Genomic DNA, 24,552 nt, shown 5'->3' with positions numbered 1-24,552 from the left:
AATCCTTTTAGGTTGCTCACCTTATGTGTCCATCAGAGTATTTCAACCAGCCCAAGAAAATTCCTTAACCCATCGTTTTCCGCACTGTCAAAAGGCCAGTTTTTGAAAAGGTGATTATTTTAGTTTAATTTTAATGACAACAACTGAGCAGAATACATCCAAATGATATGCTAGCTTTAGTACAGAAGACAATAACCTACAACAAGTTCCAAAGCAAGACTGAAATCACAGTATGACAAGTTCGCATACGTAACTCAATTGTTTAATAAAATGAACTCTGAAAAGTATAAGTGCTAATTGCCAATTACCTGAGTTATCAAAAGTGATATGAGTATTTTCTGCAAAAGGCAGCACCCTTGAAGCCTGATGGCACCTTAGAGGTGTCCAAGATGAAAGGACAGCGTGCTGCTTACTGCCAGTGAAGTGTAACACAGCGAGGAGCTCACAGGGAAAACCTTAGCGCATCACTGTGTGCTCCTAGAAGTAAGGCCAGAGAGAGCTATTTAGCTACTTTTCCCCCCCAAAAACAACTCCTCTGACTAATCATTTTGATAAGCAAGGCCTTGGGCAGAAATATTTGAAACTCCTCACAATTTGAAATGCACATCTAAATCAACAAAGAAAACAAATGTCAAGAAACAAGCATAATAGACTTCGGGCAGAAAGGAGCAATGTGACTCTCTCCTCTCTTTGTTTATATGGAAAGCAAAATAAATATTATCAGTTGTCTACATGGATGTTTATTCTATCCTGAGGTAATGAATGAGAGATCTCTCTATGGAAGTGACATATAACAACTATATGCATGCTTATCTTTCTCCCAGTGGGATAATTGTTTCTGCTCCAGACCCTCTATTCTTTTCCTTTTTTCATATTTTACAGAGAGAGCTTCCATCTGCTCCATAAGCTAAATCACATTTTGAGCATACAGAGCTATTAGAAATATTACAATCTCCTTCCCCCCTTTTTTTCCTGGGAAGAAACAGTGTGAAATATTCATCTCTCAGTTGCCTGTTTACACATTCTGTTTTTCCTCTGGTCTAAGGAAGTATTTTGCTTTCATAGATTTTCCCATGCTTTAGATTTTAATGGATTCTTTTAGTTTGATTTAAAAACAACAAAAACCCTGCTTATTCATTAAGTTGGTGCTTTCATTTTTTCCCTTTTCTCTGATCTGTTTCCAGCTCAACTTGTTTAGCTGTGGTAGGGAATTTCTTTCACTTTTTTTTTAACCTGTGCCACAAGCAATTATCATTTCTCAAGACTTGAAGGCTTCCTGAAACTCCTCTATGATGAATCTTATTTAAAAATAAGTCATTAAAGAGGAGATATAATTTCTGAATGTTAGATCTCTTGATAAGTCAGATGTAAGCTTCCATATTCTTTTGCTACCGTATTTAACAAACAACTTCAGAGACACATAGCAGACAAGCAGTCTGTGGACAGTAGCCCTGGTGATGAGAATTCCAGTAAGATATTTCATCTCTTGGAGTCCGAATATAATACATCTAGTACTAAAGAAACTGTCGGTTCTTAAAATAATTGTCATGGATAGAAGAACTGAAAGAATATCCTTCAACACCACGCTGTGCTCGGCATGTCTCTGGAATCATTTTATCAATTAATGGAGTGGGTGCCTTATAAATACATATGGATCCATGGGATAAGCGATACAGCTTTGCACTTAATATAACCACCAGTTCATAAGAAAAAGATTTTCTTCCATTTATCAAGACAGTAGGAGAGAGATTCTCATTTTGTGCATGTAAGGATGAGCGTTGTCCTAATGGCACAAAAATGTAACTTTGCAGACTCCATTGTAAACAGCTGAGAAATGACTGATCTGTAATCTCATCTAGACTCAATGTAAATATCCAGCTTGTAACACCTACCCCTTGAATGAGAGTAAAATACATAACCAACATACAAAGCATGTGGAATGGGAAGAAAATGCTACACAGGTTGCTCTGAAAGTAATGCCTCCTATTTATTCCTGTGAAAACTACAATAGATACAGAGAGAACAATAATCCTGTTAGACAGAGCAGATCCACATCTACAAAACATTCTTCTTCAATATGATCAACACCATTAGCTACGCATGTTCACCAGTGATGAACAAGAACCTGCATGCCATGCACGTAAAAATCTGTAACTGTGGAGGCGACCCACTGTCACTGTTACCACTGCTGAAACACATCCCCTCCTGCCTCTCTGTGCTCACATCCACTGTTTGGTTTCCATAAACATTTAGCAAGTGTCAATGAATGTCATTGTGTACCATTTTTTCTGCATGGAGGAATTCAGTGATATCACTTAGCTTCATATACACTGCCATGTCAGACACCATGGTATCAGACTGTTTTACTGCTGCCATCTGTCACACAGCAACAAAATGTAATGGAATATTGCTGGGAAGGTTCAGCCTCTACTGCCATACCACCAACATCCATTTCTGACATTGTAGGCCAACATCTTAAAAGAGGCGTTACTTTCGGAGCAGCCCTCATACTAGCACTACATTTTAAGCTGCTCTTGAATAGGATGAACCTTATTTCCATAGCCTGTAGAAAAGAGCACGAAGCAATACAGCTTAGTAATCCTTTTTCTTTCTCTTTCTAATAACAACACTCAAGTGTCCCTTACACTTTCATGCCTCAGTTTATTGAGTATTAAAATCAAGGTATTTATAATTACACTACGACTGATTGTTTACGAGAGGAGATGAAAACATGGAGACAAAACATCAATAAATGATTAGAATAATGCTTTAAGAGAGAAAATCAGAAGAGAAAGCATCAAGCACATCTCTCTAGGCCTCGGAATGAGCAATATAAAAGTATGTCTGATTTAGCCGTCTGTGCTATCCATCGTCATACAATTTTAAGAATTTTCTCCCTGTTACACTATTGAATAATCAATAAACTCATTTTCATCATTAGTAGTTGGTTTTCCCTGGTTGTCATTACATAAGTACTCCTTTAAGCAGGTCTACATTTCCATTGGATTTCACACAACTGAACCACTTCTAGTTTTCTCTAGTGGAAAGGCAACCAAAGGGATTCTATTTAAGAACAGATAATTTCAAACAGAAGGATTTGATGTAGACAAGGTACTAACTATATTCCTAATTTTTTATCATAAAAGACATTACACTTAGCTCACATGCTACATCAAGGGTGCTAAAATTCAGTTTGCTCTGATGGTATCATAAGCATCAAACGCTACTGTAAGCCTCACCTCCAAAAATAGATATTACAAACCATTTTGCTGACTGATACAATTTGTAAATGAAATTGCTTAACAGTATGTAAGACACAGAAACAGAAATAGTACCTCACAACTACTAAAACCATGATGTTTGAGTTTACTAGGGAGATGGTGACTATTTACAGCATGAGCAGGTTTCATTAAGGAGGGACAGAGATCCATTGCTCCTTTTAAACAGCAGAAAAGGAATCTCATCAGATAGCTTTGAGGCCATCCAAGCAAAAACCAGAGTTCCTATCTTTTCATGAGAGTAAAAATGCTCCTAACTAAAAAAAAAAAAAAGTCCTTTCACAGTGTAAGAGAAAATGTGTTACTACTTTCCTATGCCTCGTGAGAATTTTTTGCAATAACTATACTGTAAAACAGGCTGCTTTCTAACAACTGGGTGGGGGGACAGAGGAGAAAAGGTCAGTCAGGTTTAGTATCGTGGCCTCCCTGTTTGGAACATCATCTCTGATCATTCTAACTCCCTGAACTAAGGTAAAGAGTAAGACTTGCTGGGGCAAGATTCATTGAATCAAAACAAATCCTCTGTGTCAAAAAACAGTTGTTACACTACAACTATGAAATTCTTATTCTTAACTGTGTATTATTTTTCAGAAGGATACTTTTAAATATACTAGTAATAAAAGGAAACGCATTACAATTCAATTTCAAGGAAAAGTCAAAGACTGAAGAAATTACATACTCTTTTGGGATTTGTGGTTTTAATTAGGCTTATAATTTCTGCAATTAGATTCACAGTAATTTCCTTTCTGAGGAATACTTATTATATAGAAACATACATATTAGATATAGATATGCTAGAAGCAAATATGTTGTATTGTGTTGAAGCACTGCTGTTTCTCTAAGCTACAGCCACTATGTGGGGCAACCTCAGAAAAATTTATGATGTTCTCATCCTGTCTTTATGCAAGCAAATTCCAACAGAAAGGAATTAGAAATTGTCTAAAAACTTTCTAGTGAATACCATTTGTTTGTATCTTATGTTACTTCCTTCTTTCATATGAAAAAGAACAACAACAACAACAAAAATCAACATATCAATCTCTCCCAACCATTTGCTACTAACTTAAAGTTACTCAGTGATTCTTGTGATGGTTTACAAGGCAAAACAGACTTTAGAGCAGCTCAGCAGTAATATTTAATCATGACAGAGATGTGGGCTGTACCTGCTTGTCCTCAAGCATTGCAAATTAACACCAAGCAAAGAAAGAACTTTAGTAAGAATCGCTTTTTTTGGCATCAAAAACATCTCAAGTTTTCTTGAGGCCAATACAAAAGCAAATAAAAGACTGCAGTATGATAGTCTATCTGCAAACATGTTTTGTGTTCAAACAGGAATTGCATATGAGGTGTAGGCACATACTTTTTTTTAATTTAATTAGTGGAAAGCAGCAAGGTAAGAGTCTTTAGCTAATTTGACACAGCATTTCAATAGTAACATGCCGAAGAATTTTAGGATATTAAGGGCACTATAAACAACAGATCTACCCAGGAAATTATTAACCACAAAGCAGAACAGAATGTTAACCTTAAATATACCACTTATGGTTGCAGGAAATAGATATAATTATTAAAACATAAGTGGAACAACTTGTGAAAAATCGAACTCAAATTGTTTAGGTACTCATTGGAAGAAAAGCAGCAAGTTTGGGCAGAATGAGTTTTAGAATGTTTAACTGAAAAACTCTCTCTTCATTAAGTGTGCTGAAATGAGCTGCATCATCAAAAGCAAGAACTCAGTGAAACTGAACCCATCCCAAACTTCAGGGTCAATCCCAGCATCACTTCTGTGTTTCTTCTGACACAAAGAGCTGCACTTGGTTCCAGTATTCTTTTTTTCTTTTTTTTTTTTTCCTCTTACAGCTGCTGTGCCTCTAAGCAATGTTTTCCCCTTTAATTCACAGGCTATAATGTATTTCCTAATTTTAATAACCCTTCTAGTTTAAACAGAGACTATGGCTGTCAAATCATCATCCAGAAACACATAGAAAAGGAAGAAAAAGCCATCTATATGATTAGGTGTAGCTCCTACAGGGAAAGTTATTTCTGAGCAGACAGATATTGCAACCTTCCAACTGCTTTATTTCTACAGCAGCACCGGTTTCTGGCAAAGCACAAGAAACAGAATCCTACCCCTTCCTTCTTGCTAAATTCATAGATGTGCTCAAGTAACAAAAAAAAAGCAAAGTATGAAAAAAAGCAAGGACCAATGGATTGTGGAAGTGATTGATGACACAGGTGTGAGTGCAGGAATACCTTTGTTCCATGTGGTGCCTCCCTGGGGAACTCCCCTCACTGCTGAAGGCAGCACACTGCTGCTACCAGTAAGCCCCTCCCCACTGGGACATCTGGAAGCCACACTAAGAGTTCTGTCTCACTCAACATAGAAAATTTAAATCCAAAATGACAGCTATGACTACACCTTTGAGATATTTTTCAGGAAGGAAATAGAGTGCACCTGGGTGTCAGTGCATGAAATAGCATGAGAAATGGATAGCGTTATTAATACAAGGTCCTAAATACTTTAATGGGAAGAAAAACTTACCATCCATGGATGCATGTTTCACTTTATTAGAAGCCTTATGGTTTCAAGGACAGAAAGAAACTTGCATTACATATGTTTCAAAAGTGCTCCTCTGTGTTTGGCACAGAAATGCCCACGCAGGAGGGAAGCGACCCACTGCTAAGGTAGTGTTTACCACTTTCATCTTCAAATCCATGAACACACCCAGGACAGGACCAGCAGGAACAACTCCTTGCCTGCAATACCGCCTTTTCATTATGTTTCAGTATGAAAAGGCATTTTCTGCATGAAATTTAAACTGACATGACAGCTATTTTAGCTAAACGAGATGTGAACTTGTTTCTTCAACATGGAGATCTCATTTTAACCTGTGTCAAGGCTTTCATAGGGAAGAGGCAGCTAGCATCTGTGTGAAAGATTTTAATAGAAGCATGCATCAAAATCCATAGCTAGCTTAAAGAAAAATTGCAGGAAGACACTTCTGCTGAGCTGGATCGGATGGAAGACCTTGGAAGATACACCCTGAGGTCCTTCCATGCAAGGCTGAGAATGCAAAAATCTCAGATGGCTCTAAAAATCTTCAGTGAATTATGTGAAAATCTACCAGATGGAAAAAGGCTAGATGAGAAACAGCACAATGACTTCAAAGGAAGGAACAGCAGGAACCAAGGTGAAACTTGATGATAAAAAAATTAGAAGATGAAGTCCTGTTCTAAATTAAAAATATATATTTGATAATAAAGGAAAGATATTACGGTCTGAGAACTTTAGAGGCAAAACTAAAATACAGCCTAGTTTATGCAGGCACGAAGGATGGAAAATTTCCACACCAGATGGCCAATAAAAGGTTTGTATCTTTTTCCATGAGACTTAATGAGTGAGTGGGCCTCACAGTCTGTCACGAGCAAAGCCAGACCATGAAGGGCTGCTGCCTGTGGTGGCCCATGCACAGAAATAACCTTCAAGAAAAGCTTTTCAAAATGCTCCCAACAAGCAGAATAGGGGCAGGAATAGTCACCTGACACCCCACATCCCAGCTACAGGGGCATCTCTCTGGCTTGCTGCTCATTAGTGTGATTCTCCATAGGGTGACTCTGGGGATGTGCTGCTAACACTATTTTCCCTGCTATTTTGGGAACAGAGTCAATCTCTTCAGAGTTGGAGCACCCTGAGTCTCTGAGTTATCTTAGAAAACAACAGCAAAACAAGCAAAACAAGTCAAGAGCTCCAAGATTACCATGCGGTTTTCATGCATCACATCATGTAGGAGGTCCAGAGTAACACAGAGGTTTGCAGCTAGCAACAAAAGCTGGTGCTTGAAAAATTTAGGCCAAAGAGGAAATTCATACAGAAAGTGAGAAATATTGATTACTCTATTTGTGTCAAAAGGACAGCCAGTTTTCAACTCTGTATACTGGAAAGATCAAATGTCGCAGACAGCACGAGAGGCGCTATTCATCTGTCTTCAGCCCAGTGTATCACAGAAGTTCTTGTATCCTATAAACATTCTGGGATTTGGAACTTACAAATGGAAGGACATGCTAATCATTAGGAGACAAATCTCTTAAATCTGTTCAGTGTGTGTCATGGCAGTGATTTCTTGGGTGTTAAACCTGTGCTTTAGGTAGCTCTTTTATTTTCCCAGATAATGACAGCACTACTAAGTCCACTCAATTTGGACTCTGTTTCACTATTCATTGTCAGTCCCCTGGTCTCCTACAGCTGCTGGATGCAGGTGATGTTATCAGCCTGCTGCTCGGGACCATGAAATCTGTCTAAAAGGGGCAATGAAATCTCTGCCTTGCTCTGGGGTTTGTTGCCTGCCTGCAGCCCTGGGGGCCCTGCAGGCTGCTGCTTCTGCTCCAGTTACCAGAGAACATTCTGTAGAAGAGATGAGACTTGCACTCCAACCTGAAAGCACCAGGGCTTTTACTGTTTTTAATCTTCCTTTAGGGGAAGGGAACAAAGATCCTGATACTTTAATGGTATCACAGGATGCTCCAGCACAGTAAATTTACTGTAATACAATTTCCAACATACCTGGTAGCTCCATTAAGAACTGAAAAACAATATTGCATTTGTATTTCATCTTACACGAGCCAGTCCTTTCACAAGTCAGTTTCCCAAGTCATCTGACATCAAATATCTCCCAAATGCAAAAGATGACTTAGTCTGGCCTTTGCTTTTTACTACAATAGATTTATAGCTACAGAAAAGCAAAGTTCTCTTACTACAAACTTCAACATCCCAAAGTGAATAAAATTTATGCAGAGGCTAATATGGTTCAGTAAGAGAGAAATTACTTAATCTACCTTCTGAGCAGAGTTGCAACTGAACAGACACTCAGAAACTAAAGCACTCTCCCACTCTAATGAAAATTCAACATACAGAACACGGATGGAAGCATTCCAGCTTAGCGGGGAGAACTGGAGCCTTCAGATCCCCAGAAGCTGCATTAGACATCAAATACAGGCTGAAGACATTGGCAAAGCAACTGAGCACAACCACATGAAGCAGCCGGCGCACCACAGTAGGTGTTTTCATCGTTGTGAAATACAGCAGGGAAAATGCCATTAGTGGGGGTTTGCACAAGTCAACAGTTAACGCTCTTTCTCATGGAAGCTGACATAAAGCAGCCTGGCAAGTAGTGGAAGAACGCACCCCGATCACTGCAAACAACAAAGGGAAGTCAAAGATCATCCCTCTGATTGCACTCGTGTAGCCATGGGTTGTGTATGCAAAAAAAACCCCACAGCCAATGCAGTGTACTAATTGAGTTGGCCTGCAGAAAGCAAGCTGCTTTTTATTCAACTAAATTATCACTCAAGGAGTAATAAGTAAAATCAAATTCCTTTCTAATTCATTTGGCACTTGTTTCTGTCTGGTTTTGAACACCCCAAGTGGTTTCTACGTTGTTCTGTTACCTCATTCACTGCAATTTCAGACTGCTTGAACAAGCTTTGAACTTCTGATGCTGTGTTGTTTACCCCAAGCCAAACCGCTAAAAGCCCAGAACAACTGGCAACCACTAGAAAAGCTCTAGAAAGACTATAGTATTAACAGCCTGTCTTAGAAAAGGTTTGTTTGTTACAGTAGTAACAAACATACTTACCATGAAAAATGAGTCACCTGAAAGCTGAGTTCAATACTTATTTTCATCAATAAAATAAAAAATTAATATGATAAAAAATAAAAATGAAAAAGAAATAAGTGGAAACTAATAATTGAATTAATATATCCTGACCTAAACTGTTTATCACAGACTTCTAGTGCGAAGAAATATATATTTAAAATGTTTTACCGTATACAAATTGATTTTGTATAGTTTTCTTTTTTTGCATGAGTTTTTGTTGAGTAAACTCTCATTCTAAAGGAAGGCCTCAGAGCTGGACTAGCACTGTTACCACCAAATCCTACTATTGATTCCTTAAATTAAATCAAGATGAAGGCTTCTAGTCCCAAAACTCACATGCCATGAATGGGGTATCTACTCCTGTATGTCTGTTAGAGATATGTATCTCTGTTTAAAAAAAAAAACAAAACACCACCCTGCCATTCATTCTCCCTTTAGAGAACCCATCAGTTTGTGACTGTATGCTCAACAAATATACAATTAGCAGAGTGGCATGATTAGGCTGGTATTTTACAGGTTCCATAACTAGAAAGATCATTGTAATGGAGAGAATTAACCAAAAATAAATGAAACACTCACCTATATCCTAGGTTCACAGAAGAAACTCCACAAGAAAGGAATCTCCAGAGAGAAACCCGTCTCTGAGGGGGGTCAGCCCTTAAATGGGGTCTAGGAGAGGTGCAGCCAGGCTCCACCCCTTCCAGTCACACAGCTGAATTGCCTTCACCTGTGCTTCTACAGCTGACTCAGTGCTTGCCACAAGTAGTAGATCAGTTGTTCAGGCTGTGACTCAACAGTTCCCATAAGGCAACACAGGTTTTCCTGCAAAATAGATTACCTATTTGTTGCTGTGTATCTTTAGTTTGTTCCAGCACCCACAGGAGAAAGCTTGATCTTTCTCATTACTGCCCACTGTTGTTTAACACAAGTATGAAAGTCATTAAAACAAAAATTTTATAAGATATTTTTTTAACAGACTGCATTAAACAATATTACATTTTTACATGCCCTTATCCTCATATGAATTAAAGAGAATATCAACACCTTTACCAACATACAAGCATTTGTGATGCCTGTGTAAATACTTGCCCCAAAAAAAGAAAAAATAAAAAAAGGGCAATAAGACAAATTTGGACAATGCAGTATCTATTTTGCCTCAGGTGTTGGGGGTAGGGAAACATAGTGAAGCAGACAGGGTGATATTTTAGATTAGAACTACTTCTTCCACAAAAGTCTTGATTTTAAACTTGTACATGACATTGCAAAGAACTTGAAGTTCAATAAAGGAAAATGAATGCACTTGGGAGCATTTTCTTAATTGGACTCTTGAACTGAAAACTCGGATGTATTTCTGGTAGATGAAATGCTTCATATTAAATGTCAAGATGTAGTAAAGAAGTGACACTTGAACTGAAAAAAGAAGCAAAACGGAAGAAATTTAAGGCAGTGTTTATTAGCTGAGGATATTCAATGCATGAAGAAATTTTAAACTAATTCCTATCTATTCAAGATAACAATTGAGTGTGCTGGAAGTCAGTAATACAATTTGAAGCCATGTCACAGTGGAGAAGGGAAAATCCTATGGAAATACCTAGCAAACCACTAACACAACTCATAGGAAGACTACTATCTTCAGCAGGTCTAATTAACAAGGAATATATGCTATTTTTGCTCTATAAATACACTCTAGTGAGCATTTCCCAAGACAAGTCTTTTATTTAAAGAAAAACTGTTTTGTTTCAATCTTTCTGAGCAATGTTACATGTGCATGCTATAGGCCAGGAGAGCCCAACTTGTCTCAGCTCTAAGTGAAAGTAAACCACAGCCTTACTCAAGTTTGTATGCTCAAGGCCCACATGCTGCAAGCTGAGGGACACGCTGCCCTGCTGCTGCTATCACCAAGCTGGCTCCCACTGCAGAGCCCCTTCCCACAGTACTACAGATGGCTTCTGGCTGCTCGCCTACTGCAGACCTCCGTGCTCATCCTTCATTTTCTATACTGACCCTGGAGGTCAGTGATTCTGACCTCACTTTCAAATTGTTCCATCAGTTCAGCGTGCCCTGACTCTTGCTATAGACACCTCACTATCCCTTTCACTCTTTGAATTATTTCCCTTAACTCATCACCTATTTTAATTCAGTCTCACCAGCTTTCTCCTTTCACCCTGTCAGACATGTTTGCATCCATCTCTCACAGTCCTCCTTCCTTTTTAAACTGATGCCGTTTCTCATGTCCACTCTGACACACTGTCCTTTCTGTTCCTGACATCACGGTGCCCTTGCATCCTGGAGTCTATTCTCCTCCTGCTCTTCCTCTCCTGCTGCTGAACTACGTGTGAAAACACTCTCATTTTGCAGACTTTCTGCACTTTGCAACAATTCTCTTTCTACTTGACTTTGTTCTTTTCCTCTCAGAACAGTCCAGATTGATTCTTCCGCTGTCAGCTCTCGGTACAACTGTGACTCCTTCAAACCTACCACCTTGCACACTCTCCTCTGTTCAGACTCTTATTAACGTTTTATTTGAAAGACTAACAACCTTCTCTAATCTCTTTCTTTACCAGTGAACTCACTTGCAAGTCTAGAACTCATCGCTAAAGCCTTACCAGCCTCAGAGAAAACCTTCAAATTTCTGATTTACTTGTATTGCATAGGATCCTCTGTCTTCAATTTTCTTGCGTCTTTCATGCTCTTTCATCAGACCTGATGCAGATTAATAGGTATAGCTTCTTTTTGCCAGTCAGGTCACAATTTATTTTTTCTTTATGCATTCAGTATCTTCAGCATCTGAGGAGTGGGATCTCTTCCTTTTTTTCTTAGCTGAGAAGTGCTCAGGAAAGTCAGGGAAAGTCAGGGAAAGATCTAGAACTACTACTGTTATTAAAATTGAGACTTAGATATTACTACAGATTTATACTCATACTGCCGGAAATGACAAAGAGGAAAAAGAAGGTATAAGGAAAAAGTAAACAGAGAGAGAGAAATGCAAGGCAAATTGTTGGCTGCACCAAGATCAAAGGCAGATTTGAAGCAGAGGTAATCATAATCCTCACTGTCGATCTTTCAATTTTTTTTATTTTTTTATTTTTTTTAGGATTACAACATACCCTATGGTTTTATCCATCACTGACTTCTGGGGGCAGTTTCTCCCAACCCTTCCTCTTCCATTTTCCTTATTCATTTTTATTGTATCATGCTTTAAAAAGGAGGTTTTAAACAGACAGACTCAATGCTAGAAATATTACACTTCTGCTATCAGACAGGGCAGATTATTTTCATAAGGAAAGATATGGCCTCAGAGTTGAGTTCTTTTAATAGATGTGCATCCCAACCAGCTGGAAGTAAAGCAATCGGCATGTGGGTGGCAGCAAAATGCAGATCAATGCTACATGAGGATATCTGTTGCTATTTATATCTGACACAGGTGTATATTAATTATATATTTGCTGGTAGGCAGCAAAGTCAGACTTTCAGGGGAGCATTTATGCAAAGGTCTTTTACTGAAGATTAAAGAAAAGAAATAGAAAGGAGTCTACAAATCTCCCTCTCTTCTGTTCATTCTCACTCTCCAGGTCCAAGCTGGAGGAGAAATTGAAAATCTGGATGCTCAGAGGATTCATAAAACACCATTCCTTGACCTACTACAGGAAGCTACCTTCTGGAACAGAATTCTCAGGCTCAATATTCTGTCTTCAAGAAAAAGAGAAATGCTTTTGCTGTATCTGGAATTGGCTTGTACACAGAAAAACATGACAGTTCCTACTAAATGCCAGCTGTCACATAGCATATGCATAATTGTATCAGAAACAATGAACTGGCTTGACATTAACTTCACTAAGTCACTTCTGGGTCAGCTCTGTTGAAGAACAGCAGTTTTAAAGTGAACCTGCAGCAGCTCTCAGTGTGTACATTTCCACTAGGCTCTCCTGACCATAAGTTTAGGAAACAAAGTTTGATGAATTTGCAGAAGCCTCTGTAAAATGTTGGTGTTGTAAAATCAGGTGACTGACACTTCAAAGAATATAGAAGCGTTCTTATTTTTCAGGACTCAGGTATAAAAAGTCAATTCAAAAATGAAAGAATAATTTCTCAAATAATAATCAGTCAGGAACATGCAGCACTTTACTTAAATAACTAATGTTGAGCTGAACAGCTTTGACCAGTGCCCTAGCAAATTTTGATTACATCCCTGCTCACGGGAGAGGTCACAGCTTGGGGCTGTGTGTGTAGCCCTGATGGAGCACAGCCCAGCAACAGGCAAGATGGTGCAGCTGTTGGCTCTGCTGTAGAAGGCAATTTTACATGTCTCCCACTTCATGTGAATACCCTATTTTTCTTTTTATCATTATTACTTATTTTTTAGCAGATATAGCTTAGATTAATTTCCAGCTCTTTTTTTTTTTTTTTTCTTCCCTAGATTACAATAAATATATGCCATTTCTATTCTAAATTTAGCATAGAAACACAGAATGTTTTGGGTTGGAAGGGACATTAAAGATCCTCCAGTTCTACCCCCCTGCCATGGACCAGGCTACCATCGTCTAGATGAGGCTGCCAAGGGCCCTATCCAGTCCTTTTTAATGAACAATGGCTGTGTTTAAATCAGAAATAAAAGTCTGATATATGATCATACAATCTTTATTTTAATAATATATTATGCTTCTAAGGAGATTATTTACCCAAAGCCTCTCATGTAAGTATGAAGTACCCATACTATGCACTCTTATACCAGAAGTGATTTGGAAGCTGCATTGCAAGTGTAATTATAAAAATAATCAGCCTAAAGTCAATGTAAGTCACCATGCTTTGCCCATACCATTACATGTTTTATGAAGAGACATGTTACGTGAGGGAGCCCTTTTTTCAGCTCTGTCATCTGCTTGTTGTGCATCAGCAGCTATGTTTATGCCATTCGTGTGTGTAGGTGGTATGAGAGCTGTCACTGTAATTACATTTGAGAGAGGCACAACGATATTTGCATTTTTGCTCTCGAGATCATACAGTGAGGGATGATGCCTGTCTTTGGGAAGTGTACGGTGGGAGTGTCTGATTCTCCCCAGCAGTGGGACAGCAGGTGTAAGGACAGATTTAGCTGCTGTGAACATCCCAGCAGAACAGCAGGATCCTCAGGTGCAACCTGAAACATGTTTCAGCCTGCCATAGTGCACAGGGAAGATGCTGCTGAGCTGCTGGGGTTCAGGGTAAGCAACAAATTTCAGCCAACAATACCATGAGAATAACAGAGGCTGAAGATTCCTCCTTTGTCATAGGCTTTGTACTGCTTTCTGAACATCCAGCGGAGACCTGGTTTCACTGTTTCTTCAGAAGTCAGACAGAACCCTTTTCTGCTCTGCTGGTACAACAACCTGTGCACAGCTCAGCCTTATGCAATAGGAAAAGCTAATTAGCTCTTTCTGTGATACTTTGTAATTGAGATCTTTCCTGTTCTGATCTTTGAGACTATCCAATAATATTTTATTCCTATTTATCAGCAACATGCTTGCTAATGCATTACGTGGCACCATTAACTTCCATATACTCTAAGATTAGTCAGTGTTTCCGTTACAAAATTGTAACTCATCCTTACAATTTGACTCCAGTGAGAATAGCAGCTTTCAGTGTCACATCCCAGAGTGGCTTAAATAATGGAATTGGGCTATAAAACCTGTTCAGTTTCCAGATTATATTTAAATTTATACATTTATTAAAGCAACAATATTTAGTTTTACTTGTATCAAAGACTGTTACTTTTGCACATTTATCTTTCTTCAAATAATGTTGTTTCTGTGTTGAGCTTTCTACAAATATTTTTCTCCAAATGAAATTCTGCAAGAATACTTACAATACAGATTTGCACATCCATCTATCACTGTACAAATAACAAATACTATTACATGAGTAGCTGATATTTTGAATGTCGAATGGCTATGAAATTCTAAGGACGGTATAAAGATGATATCTTTCAGTCAATAGTCCTGCTCCATCACATTGTATCAAAGACAGCATTTTATATTCAAGAGACAGCTTTCTGCAGAAGAAAGATGAGAGTGCCAGGAAACTCATTTAAAGAATAAATAGCTATATTTGGTGGTACTGGTTTTATATGAGAGAATTAGTTGTCTTCATAATGACTGGTATGGTGATACTGTTTGGATTTGTGATGAAGACCACTGATAACACACCAGCATTTTGGTTGCTGCTAAGCAGTGCATGCAGTCAATTTTTCTATTTGTTATTGCTGCCCTGACAGAGTGGTCTGATTTCCCCCTCATGGGGTAAAGTGCCCAGACATCACTCTTTATCAAGCTGTTATTCTGCACAGGATGAGTAAGAAACTCCCAGGGAGAATTCCAAATGTTTCTAATATCATTGTGTGTAAATGCTGGTATCCGTGGATAATCTCTCTTTTTATTGTAACTAGCTCTGGTTCTACGATCTACTTAAAACAATCACCTACCCTGTTGATTTTACTCCTTTTATTCTGATTTCAATCAAATTTTATAAAATAATTGCTTCATTTCATCGCTGAACTCAGATAATTCCATTTACCTTTGATATTTTATATATTTATCTATGCATATATGTGTATCACAGAATCACATAGTTTGGAAGGGCCTCCAGAGGTCATTTAATCCAATCTCATGCTCAAAGCAGAGCCACTCGGATCTTCTTCCTCAAGTAACCAGAGCACATGTGTCTAGGCAAAAACCTGAAATATCACAATCTCACTGTGAAACATGCTTTTTTCTTAAATCCAATCTCAGTTTTCCTTGTCTGTTGCCTTTTCCCCTGATATCACACATTTCTGGGGAGAGCATGGCTCTCTCTTCTCTATGCTGTCCTGCTACATGGTTGAAGACACCAACAAACTCTCCCTCAGCTTCTGTTCTTAAGGCTAAACAAATTCAGATCTCTCATGTTCCCCTCCATCATCACCTGTTTTAGGTCCCTGACTATCCTTATACTGTGTAGTGCAAAATAAAACCAGCATCCCTGATGGGAATCGTATCTTAAGTGATGAAACAATGCTACAATTAATTTACATTGTTTATAGATTTAAAATACTTAGATTTATAATTCACTATTTTATATTTATGGTATTTATACTAAAGTCCTGGTGTGTCTCTTTTTTTAACAGATTCCATTCATGTAGCATTTGATTAAAACAGTTGAATCCTTTCCATATACTTCCCATGAAAACTAGATACCAAAATTGTATACGCAAATAAAACTTGTTTATATTAAAATTCAGAGTTACATCAATTGATTTGTTTAGACTTTAAAAGATCTGCTACATATTTTCCTTACAAAGTAAATACTGTTATAGGACTGAAGTGCTAAGTTTTATAAGGAAGTTTAAATTGTAGGTGTCATACACAAAGACCAAAATTGCAGTGTCAGAAATTAGTAGTAAAGTACTACAATTATTATCACTAACCGAACACAAAAATTGCAATCCTACGATGTTGCCAGAATTATTCTTTAACATATCATGAGGAAGTCCCCAAGCTATTATGACAAAGCAGAGAATGAGACACAAACATGAAAAGATGTGTTATTTCCATCTGACAAAAGTGGGAGACAGAATGCCAAGCACTAAAATAAGTTGCCTAAGGCAACACGTGCTGAAACCAAATCTTCTGAAGCCCAGACTTACGTCTTTCAGTAATTCAAGAGCTCTGGTTTCAGTTCCTGTGCATTAACCCATCTTCTAAGCATTCATGATTCTTCTTCTACTTAATTGAATGACAAAGCTCAGGCTGCCTGAGCAGTGCAGAGCTGGGTCAGTACTCAGAAATGGACAAGGCTCATCTGTACCCCAGAGGAAACAATAAACCACAGGGATGAGAGGCATCTGGAGCATACTGTGGGGCTGTGCTGACATAGGATGGTGTTCCAGGATGTGCTCAAAGCTATACTCACAAGGATACTAAGAGCCTCTCCCTAACTTGGAACAAAAAGGTCTCATCATTCAACTGTGTTGCTCAATGTTCAACACGCTACCACTCTCTTGAGCCCACTATGCAAGAAATTCTTCAGTTACTCTCTCTTTCTTAACATTTTATTCAGTGACAGTCCACTAAACCCACCGCTATCCTCTCCAGAAATACATCAAGGATGTGATTTTGTTCCTTCTGAATATCTTTTGACATCTCTGTAGATCTGCTGCTAGTTATGTGATATATTCACATTTGTATAAACATACACACACAAACCACAAACAGTATGCTATAGAGTAAATAGCAAGCAAAGTTCTCAGCACAGCTGAAGTGAAAGTCTATACAAATACTAATTCTAGTCTATGCTATAAAAACAAACAAAATCCTTAAATAAATATGCTACTATACCATAACATTTTCAGACAAGAAACTAACAAATTCTTTCTGTTTCTTCAAGAGCTCTGAATGTTCCTGAGTATGCCTTTATATATCCCAAAACATTAAATGAAAAAGAAAATGATGCCTATAATACTACTTACTTTTTAATGTTGGTAACTGAAAAGATGCAATATTTAAAGATACAAAACACAACAGATTGATTTTAAGTGCAGACTATTTAAAAAGTCTTTTATAGTGAGGGCAGTGAGGCGCTGGAACAGATTACTCAGAGAAGTGATAGATTCCCCATCCCTGGCTACTTTCAAGGTGAAGCTATTGCAAGGCAGTTGGACTAGATGGTCTTTAGAGGTCCCTTCCACCTCGAAGGCCTATATGATTCTGTGATTCTATGAAAATAGGAAGTCTCTAAATTTCAGTGTGAAATTGACTCGTGGGAGGGATTTAGAAAATGAATGGCTCTTCATTAAAGAGCAAATCCTCTGTCACTTCAATTGTGAAATTACCACACAGCTGGACTTGGTGATTGTGAAAGTCTTTTCCAACCTAGATGACTCTGTGTAAGAGGAACACTTGCTTAGTTATTTGATATTCAGTTCCACATACACACAAGTCCTTCAGAACACCTTTGCAACAAATAAATATGAAAAAAAGAAAAGCAAAAAAGAAAAGAAAAGAAAAGAAAAGAAAAGAAAAGAAAAGAAAAGAAAAGAAAAGAAAAGAAAAGAAAAGAAAAGAAAAGAAAAGAAAAGAAAAGAAGAGAAAAGAAGAGAAGAGAAGAGAAGAGAAGAGAAGAGAAGAGAAGAGAAGAGAAGAGAAGAGAAGAGAAGAGAAGAGAAGAGAAGAGAAGAGAAGAGAAGAGAAGAGAAGAGGAAAAAAAAGGAAAGAAAAGAAAAGAAAAGAAAAGAAAAGAAAAGAAAAGAAAAGAAAAGAAAAGAAAAGAAAAGAAAAGAAAAGAAAAGAAAAGAAAAGAAAAGAAAAGAAAAGAAAAGAAAAGAAAAGAAGAAAAGCAAAGAAAAGAAAAGAAAAGAAAAGAAGAGAAGAGAAGAGAAGAGAAGAGAAGAGAAGAGAAGAGAAGAGAAGAGAAGAGAAGAGAAGAGAAGAGAAGAGAAAAGAAAAGAAAAGAAAAGAAAAGAAAAGAAAAGAAAAGAAAAGAAAAGAAAAGAAAAGAAAAGAAAAGAAAAGAAAAGAAAAAGAAGCATGAAGATACTCCTTAGTATAACTACTATTCCATGGCTGCATATGTACAAAGCTGTATAGCCAAGCCCAGTACAGAGATTTGTAAAATCATTTGATGAGATTCCACCAACTACATATTTCACTCCTAATCTGAAATGTCTTTAGAACTAGTATTATTTCTAAGTGGTCAGAGTATTATCATTTGGGTATTACAGACATGTCACAAAATCTGACTTTGATCATCTCATCACAGCCTTGATGCCACAGACATGAATGCAATTTACATGCGCTTCAGTAGCAACAGTGACGGCAACAAACTGAGAGGTTCCATGTAATTGATTTTAAGGTGATTAAGAGGAGCACAGAGCACCAGTTCATACCCACTTTTATCCACCACCACTGTTTCCATTTTGACAAAGATCTGAAAACAAATGGAGCTAATATGAGATTTTCTCTAGTTGTAGTAATGAAATATTTCTATTCTGTTTATGGAAAAAAATGGTGTAATTTTTGCATTAGATATAATGTTATTTTCTCTCATAAGTGGATTTAATTTTACCAAGTACTTAGCTAAATTATGAGCCTGGAGGAAACTCTTTTCAGTCAAAAATTGTATTACACAGCACAACAGTTTTTGTTTCACTTCATTCAGTGACCTGAAACACTATCGCATTTCAGAAAACGGATGCTGTAACACAAACTGAAGCATCCGGGAGAACTGCAAATGTGCTCTGATGAGCAAAGCTGGTCAGGAAGCTGGGAAGGGAAGGCTGACAAATGAAGAAATTCTAGTTTCTCATGCATGTACAATTTATTTTTCTCATTCGTGTTATATATAAATCAGTAGCATTAATCATGCTTTTTATTTTAAGACTTAGGAGTTGTCTCACCTTTCGCAGTGTTAACAGTTGTCTAAGCCCTTTCTGTTATTTTTATGATGGTACTTATCTAAAATAGCTTTGGATGCAAACAAAATAAAAAATTAGATAAGATCCAGTGGCAATTAACAGACTAAAATAGCTTATATAAAAATTTAAGAACTTTGATTGTGTTATCATTCAAAGATTGTTGCTTATCTGTGCCCACAATTGGTATTTTAGGTGACTACACCACAGTAAACCAATAATGGATATTCTTATTATTAGATAAAATTTGCTTTGGCACTTACATTCACTGAAGACTGAAGCAAGTATACATGGTGTAATATACTGCTAATGGTAGACAGAAAACAGTCTCTATAAAGGAGGTACTGTGAGTGTGAAAGGAGGTACTGTGAGGCATTAAAAGTTCCTTTTGTTTCCCAAAGAATGATGAGACCTTTCAGCATCCCAACTAAATGACAGACAAATAGAAGAAGAGCCCAGAATGAAAGCCTGCCAGACCACAGAGCCTTGCACACTGCAGAAGCAGGTTGAACATCCACACAAACTCAAACTTGTTGGCTACCGTGCCCTATTTCTTCACACTGAGGCTGTTCCTAGCTACAGTATACTTCTGCAGAAAGGCTCTTGTGCTGAGAGATGGTCAGTATTCACACAAAAAAGTTCCCTCAGACTTGCAACTTTTAACTCAAGAGACGGTTGTTTTATCTGCTCAGGGAAAAAACAAAAAACAAAAAAACCCACAAAAAACAAAACAACAACAAAACCCCCCAAAAACTAACAAAAAGATGAATCCTGTTCTTTTTTGCTGTCCTGTCTCCCTGTGGAATGTATGCATACCAGCACCCCAGACAACCTGCTGCTGAATGCTGAGATTCGGTGATAACTTTTCCCAAGGGTCCTTGATTTTTCTACCTCAGTTTCCCTGAATTAATTTCTATAAAGGCTGTGAGAATTAATGACACAGTGAGAACTAATTGCATGCTACCTAAAAACTGTCTGGAACATGCAAATAAGCATTAGATAAGATTAATTACATTAACAATATTAGTTATAAATCACGTGGCATGCAGCAGAGAAGAAAATAGCATTGAAACACAAGGTTATTTAGCAAGTTGCCATAGATTAGTAAAAGGGTTTCGTGAAAGAAGTTTGCAATACCTTCAGTTAGACAAAACACTTCACTGAACTGAAGTGAACATTTTGGATTTTTGGTCAAGAGATATTGGTAAAAAAGCCTGCATGGCACAAAAGAGTTAATTTATAATTTGGCACAGCTATTTCAGAATTCAGCAGAATAACACCTGTGGTATTTCCAAACGGCTTTCTGTGTATGGCTTGAACAATTTACAATGAAGATAAAAGTGACAAAAGTGATTAGTTTTGTTTGCATTCAAGTTCATAAAGAAAAGTTACAGGTATATTTGAATAAATCATACATCATGAATTATGGAATTATACAACATAGGAATGATGAAAACCATTGATTTCTGTGTCTGCCTAAGGGCAGACAGAAAGAACAAAAGAAGAAGATTTACGGAGAATTCACTAGGAATACTTCAAAAATGACGTACATTTTTCTTTTGGGAGCAGATCAATACAATAATTTTATTTTTAAGCTAAGGGTAAAATAAGGACAGCCTTATCTCTCATTCTCTCCAGTATCACATGTATGCAATGATATTCACATAACGTCTATACCAGAAAGACACATTTTTTGAAAATATAACACTTCACCATGAGCTCCTGGCAGTAGAGCTCACATTTCTGCTCTACATCTTGCATTGAGCTCCAGTGTCCTGTGGCTAAGTGGCATTTGCCTCCTTCACTCCACAAGAGAAAACACTGTTTTACTTCAAACAATTAATGACATGTTGTAAAAGACTGACTACAAAATGTATGTTTCAGATTTTATATGTGATACATAAAGATGCGGAAAAGTATTTATAATCACAGAATGGCCAGGGTTGGAAGGGACCTCAAGGATCATCAATCTCCAACTCCCCTGCTGCATGCAGGGCCACCAATCTCCCCATTTAATACCAGACCAGGCTGCCCAGTGCCCCATCCAACCTGGCCTTGAACACCTCCAGGGACGGGGCATCCACAGCCTCTCTGGGCAGCCTGTTCCAGCACCTCACCACTCTCATAGTAAAGAACTTCCCCTGACATCCAACCTAAATCTTCCCTCCCTCAACTTAAAAATTATAAAATAGAATTATAGAAAAATTATAAAATAGTCTAATTCCTTTGCTGGGTGGAAAATGTGCATCAAAGTCAGCGGCTGTTTCTTCTAATGGCCAATAGCATCTAAATAGGCCTGCAGGAGGGCAGTCTATAGGCCTGTTTGTCTGCCTATGCCCTGTCCTGGAAAACATGCACACCCTTAGTGTTACATCAAAGTCCTCCCCTGGATGTACAGTCCTCACACTGCTCATCAGTCTTGTTAGCTCCTATAAGAAAATGTATAGTGTCTGCTGCACTGACGGTGTCTCAGGAGATGCCTGGGGAGGAGGTGGTAACTTCCCAGCTGGGCGGAATGATACGTCTGTTCTCCTTGATAAAACTCTACAGCCACCATAGCCTCAGGACACAACAGAGCCAGAGCTTGCAGGGGAGGCAATATCTTTTCTGAGATCAGCTAACGCAGCGGAAGAGCAGACAAGCTGTCAGGTGCACAGGAAATCTTCAGCTTCTGTTGGCTACCAAAAATCATGGACGCAGGAGAGATAGCATTCTTACAGAAATTTATAATCACCCCTACCTTGGCCCTTTCCACACAATCCCTTCACTGTTCCGTAGGAGATAATTTACCTGTTTTTCCCTTCTGTACAAATAATTGCTTTCCCCCTTACTTCATCCTCCTGCCCTTTACTCACTACTCAGTTGTAACAAGTTTCTTTCTTTTCCCTCTGAGAAAAAACTAACTAACAGATCCAGATAAAAGTAGAACAATTTGTTCTCGCCCTCCATTGAGCTTCAGAGTTTGGCATACCTGAAAGGTCACCAAGTATTTTCCAGGCATCCAAGACCCCAGCAGATGAGACAGCAGCAAAGGGTCTGGAGATGCTTTTGCCATTCGGTCTCCACTACTTACCCAAGAAATTGTTATTGCACGGGATAGGTTTGGTAATGCTGCAGATGGTTAATGAAATGAATGCTGGGAAGCTACCAGATAAGAGCCAATACATGGTTAATCATTATTTGACTGTTAAGGTATGTCTAGCAGCTGCTAGAAACTCATCTCTGTTAGTGCCATAAGGCCCCTTAAGTAAGAATATATAAATAGATTATGCAATTAAAATGCAATTAAACATATATACCGAGAGTATGTCTACATTGTCTTGGAAGTCAAGATTGCTTGATGGAGATAAAAACTTTAGTTGCTTTTATTTAGGAAAAAAGAAGTAATACTTCTGAAAAACTGCTATGATTCAGCACTATCGTTAGTGCTTACAGTCCCATATCCAATAAAAAAAAGTATTAATTATTATTTACTGTTAGTGCATGTTAGGACATCAAAAGATACAAGCCTGTTCTTTCAGGGATGCAGTGTCAGTTTCTTATCATTCAAATAAAACAGATGTTTATAAAGATATGTTTTATCTTTATAAAAGGCAGTGGGAAAAAAATCACTAATTTCAGGTGGGTAAAGATGAGTCTTTTTGTTTTATTGGCATCAAATGCTAAAATAGACTGTTCTCTTTTGGACATTTTAGAAACAGTTACAAACTTAAACATGTCACACTGTAGTTAGTTCCACAGAATTTAAATTTAACTCAACAGAAGACCAGTTCTCACATAAAATTTTGTGCTTATCATGTGGAATGAAAAAAGGACCTTGTGCAGTTTTGTGTTAATAATCCCATCAGATATTTGTGAAGTTTCGACTTTAGGTTAAAACAAAGCAGGATTACAAATAAACACAATACCTACACAGAGTGACTGACACTGTATGAAATTCTTTCTTTGAGGAATAATGAATGAATATCTTGCAAACACTTAACAGGAGTTCAAAGGAAATTTTATCCCAGGTCAGACAAAGCACTGCACTGGACATGTGGCTGTGCAGCATGAGCTTTATAAAGATTTCCAGTGCCTGTCTTTCAGCAATTGCAGGCTCCAGCACAAAGACAGGCACTGTGCTGGGAGGACTCTGTGGTATCGCTGCCCTAAGCAACATATAATTCTTAGAGACCGGCACAAATTGTCATGAAGAAAAAGGGAAAGATTCCATCCACTCCCCACTATATCTTCCCTCCCTGTGATGAGAGGTTCCAGATAATCTAACAAAATACAGAAATGTGGAGTGAAAAGCAAATTAAACCTTTGATATAACCGCAGAAATGATTGAAATCAGCAGGACTATTCTGAAAAGGAACTAAAGTCTGCCTGCTCCAGTAGAAGTATTTTATAGACGTTGATGACAGATCATTATGTATTATGGTGTCTCAAAGGCAATAATAGCAATAAGAAATAATTTACAACTAGTGCCCCGTTTATGGCCTCATAATAGTATGGCTTAAATGCTGCACAGACCTTGGACTGGCCCTCTAGAAGAGTGAAAACTTTTATTCTTTATGAACCTTCCATGATGGCTATTTTGTCTAAAGAAGAAAGCTGTTTAAAGCATGAGAGCAGCAAGTTTTCCCTTGGTGTCTCTCTTGCCTTATGACTAATGTGCCCTTTTGATTTCTATTGTATGAAAATCCACTGGGAGGTTTTGGGTAGTTTTATTGCAGAAACCTATCAGATCTCATTGGCCTTCTAGGCTGATTAGTGGTGGGTTGTTTCTCAGTGCTCTCCTTTGTTCTCTATCATTGTACTTCTCCTTGAGCTGCTCCAGTGAGGTTTACAGCATTAAATCTTGTTTTGCAAAGGCGCGTAGGATGGTTTCTATAGCCTGATTCCTATGTCAAGAGGAATTGCAGAAGGTGTCTGTAAAAGTGACAGATCTGGTTACACTGGATCCCTTTTCAGCTCATAAAACTTACTGATTTTTTCAAATACAAATACGCCATTAAATTCAGAGTCAAAGGCAGCTGGATATTACATGCTCTCCATTGAAACAAACCTTCAGAGTTCTGGATATCTTCCAGCCACGTTCTCATACTAGAATGGTAGAAGGCAGGCTTGAAACTGGTGTTGTCTGCCAGTGTCAGCCCAGGTATTTTATTTTATATAACTAGAATACAAGTTCTAGAACAGCTGAAAAAAATATGGG

The 24,552-nt window shown here is 37.9% G+C and overlaps 1 long non-coding RNA gene across 1 annotated transcript in view; it reads right to left on the bottom strand.

Moving 5' to 3' along the window:
* Positions 1-9,549, bottom strand: part of LOC149917291 (uncharacterized) — a 45,345-nt gene extending 35,796 nt beyond the window's left edge. The window contains exon 1 of the long non-coding RNA XR_016468039.1: positions 9,512-9,549. This is a non-coding gene — a long non-coding RNA (uncharacterized LOC149917291). The remainder of the gene's footprint in view (positions 1-9,511) is intronic.
* Between the last annotated feature and the right edge of the window lie 15,003 nt (positions 9,550-24,552).

Source organism: Phasianus colchicus, chromosome 7 (assembly GCF_987193195.1).
Source record: "Phasianus colchicus chromosome 7, bPhaCol1.hap1.1, whole genome shotgun sequence".
Classification (NCBI taxonomy): domain Eukaryota; kingdom Metazoa; phylum Chordata; class Aves; order Galliformes; family Phasianidae; genus Phasianus; species Phasianus colchicus.
This window is presented reverse-complemented; position numbering and strand designations above follow the sequence as displayed.